Source organism: Brassica oleracea, chromosome C9 (assembly GCF_000695525.1).
Source record: "Brassica oleracea var. oleracea cultivar TO1000 chromosome C9, BOL, whole genome shotgun sequence".
Lineage (NCBI taxonomy): Eukaryota > Viridiplantae > Streptophyta > Magnoliopsida > Brassicales > Brassicaceae > Brassica > Brassica oleracea.
Genome location: NC_027756.1, coordinates 18,310,665 through 18,313,925, shown reverse-complemented (window position 1 = coordinate 18,313,925; position 3,261 = coordinate 18,310,665).

Genomic DNA, 3,261 nt, shown 5'->3' with positions numbered 1-3,261 from the left:
AGCCGCTTCTTCTTCCCCATTTCTCTCTTCTTCCTCTGCGCGGCTCCCCTCTCCTCTCCGGCGATCTCCACCTTATGTCCGACGATATCTCCGGCGATCTCCCCCTTCTCTTACACAAATCATGTAAGGACCCTATCTCACTCTCTTAGGTTCTATTTGTTAGGTTTTTGTGTAGATTTGATAGATTTTTGTTAGGGTGATTGGTTAGGATTGTGATTTGGTTGTATAATAGGTTTAGAATTTTGATTTGGTTGAATAATTTGTTTTATTGAATTGATTTAGAATTTTTTTTATAAATTTTTGAATATAAATTCGATTTTTTGGATTTTAAAAACGTTTTTTGCTATATAAAAACTATTATTTGGGATTTTTAATATTGTTAAAACTATTTTTTCTAATTATTAAACTATTTTTTATTTATTAAAACTATTTTTTGTTTATTAGAACTATTTTTATATATTTATTAAACATTTTTAATATCTATAAAACTTTTTTTGTGGTTAAAAACTATTATTTGGGATTTCTTTTTTAAAAAAAAATCTATATTTATATTATATAAATTTCTATATTTATTAAACATTTTTAATATTATTAAAACTATTTTTTGTAATTATTAAACTATTTTTTATTTATTAAAACTATTTTTTGTTTATTAGAACTATTTTTATATATTTATTAAACATTTTTAATATCTATAAAACTTTTTTTGTGATTAAAAACTATTATTTGGGATTTAAAAAAAATAATAATAATTTATATATTTTTTTTAATTTACAGGTCTCATGATGATCAGACTCTTGGTTTCTGGAACAAATTTTCCGCCTGTATTGTAACTGAGCGTGGGGGCGCGTCCGAACTCTGATTGATGAGGGGTTAGTGGCGTTGGCTTCGTCTCGTCAAGAGCTTTAATTTGGTATCTGGCTAGTCGTCTGGATCCACCGGAGTGAAGGGATAGAGCTGTTTGAAGTTTGTCGGGAATTAGGGTTTTTACTGCTCGGATTTATTTCTGGTTTTTAGGGTTAGGGTTTATGAGAGCAACGTCGTGCTGATAACGTGTTGTAAATGAAGGGGTGGGGAAATACTTCTGTATCATTACTGTCGACCAGAAGGTCCATATATATACAAGGTATTAGACCGTCATAACGTCATGTTTATCCTAACAAGATAAGGGTAAGGATAAACACCATGTTACAGATATACATGGAATATATACTAGATAAACACATAGTCTCTGGTTGTTTTTATCATGTCCCGGATTAGACCTGCAGTACGGGCTGGTCCATGGTCGATCATCATTTGGTTTATAACAGTTAGCTTGCTTTCTCTATTTCTTTTATTGCACAAAATCATAATGTGAGAGCGGACCTCCCTGCGGAAAGAGCCCGCTCACAAAAATCTATTTTCTCTCTTGTAAACCGGAGTGGTTAACTCTAAAAGCCAACATTGTCGACTTGAATTAATAAAGTACGGTATCTGTCGTAAAATAAATGTTTGTTTGCCCGGATCAAGATCTGTCAGATAAATATTTAGTGACTATGGCTCAAGACATGAAGATTACTCAATCATGATGTGTATTGGTGATGAAACATAAATAGAAGTTGGATGAAAAGCACGAATGATCTTGATACCAACTGTTAGATAATCCAAATCAAAGCTTCAAGAAAAAAAAAGAATATAACAAAGCTTGTGATCGATAAGAATAATAAAACTCATGGTTGGAAATTATGATTGCCAATATTTTCGTTTTTTATTGGTCATATAGAACACATGCGACAAACGGTTGGACTATCAACTCATACCAGCAAAGAAAATGGAAAATAACTTATTATATAAAGCTTCGTTCTTCAAAGTTGCTAATTAACACGATCATGACATGATATGTATTAATTAATTTTTTAAGATTGTTATATGTGTCAAAAATATGTTAGGATTCTCTTTTGTTTATAATGTAAAAAAATATTTAGAAAAAGGAAAATTATTGTTACATTTTTATTGAAAATAAATTTACTATTACATTTTGGAACACTAGAAAAGAAAAATTATTACAAAAATATATTTTATTGTTCTTTTTATGAGTTTAGAAAAGGAAAATTACTATTACATAGTCTTTTACAATTATATTTTTATGATTCTTTTATAGTTTTTAAAAACAAATTGATAGTAAGTTTAATTTTTAAAAATTCTATAAACAAACAATAATTGTAAAAATCTATTTGAAAGTATCTTTTCGTTTTTTCGATTATAAGAGAAAATATTTACTTTTAAAAAAAAATCTTAAATAAAAATGAATTATAAAATTCTACAAGTCCAAGAAATTATTTAATAAAAATCAAATAGAAAACTAATTATAAAATAAGTGATATTCCTTTTTTAAAACCCTAAAAAAATAAAAACATAAAAGTACTTTTATTATTTTCATATAAGTAACTAACTTTCTTTTTTTAACAGATAATTGTATGCTAAAAAATATAAACTAAAATAACAATTATTTTCACATCTATATTTAGGTTTAAGCTTCCTTATATTATTTTCACAAAAAACAATAGTATTTTCAAAAAAAAAAATTATCTTAGCATTTTCTTTTCATTCTTGAAACAACTCAATTCTTTTTATTATCCTTATTAAATGCTAACATAAGTTTTTTGTAACTATGATGTTTTTATCGTACATAAGTATTTGTGAATATGAGAAATATATGTTTGTACGTATAAGACACAATATATATATTTGTTGGTGACTAAATCTGGATGATCACAACAAAACACGATTTGGTTTTCTCCAAATTGAAAGACTTGATGTCCAATTCATCATAAATTGGTTTGATTACTAAAGTAACACTAACTAAAAAGAAAAACAGGAAACTCCGACGGTCGAAGCCGCCAGCAACGGAGACCTCCCGTGAAGAAACGAGTTTGGTGGTGGTTTTCGAAAAATCGCCAATATAGCGACGCTGAGTAATTCTAAAACGAGTTCTTAATTATAAAATAATTATCACATGACTTATGCAAAAACAATATTAAAACTATAATAAAATGATTTTTTAATATTTTTTATTAAATTAAAATATCAAACAATGTCCTTTGCAACGCACGGACCCAAATCTAGTAACTAAATAAAGAAGAGAGGTTCCTAAAACAGGCATCTTAATTACTTTAAAACTGAAACAAATGACTCAGTTAATTAAAAGTTACAAGAATAAGCAGAGCCTAACGCTCGTGTATGGTTTTATCATGTTAACATAAAAGTTTGATCAACCTGATT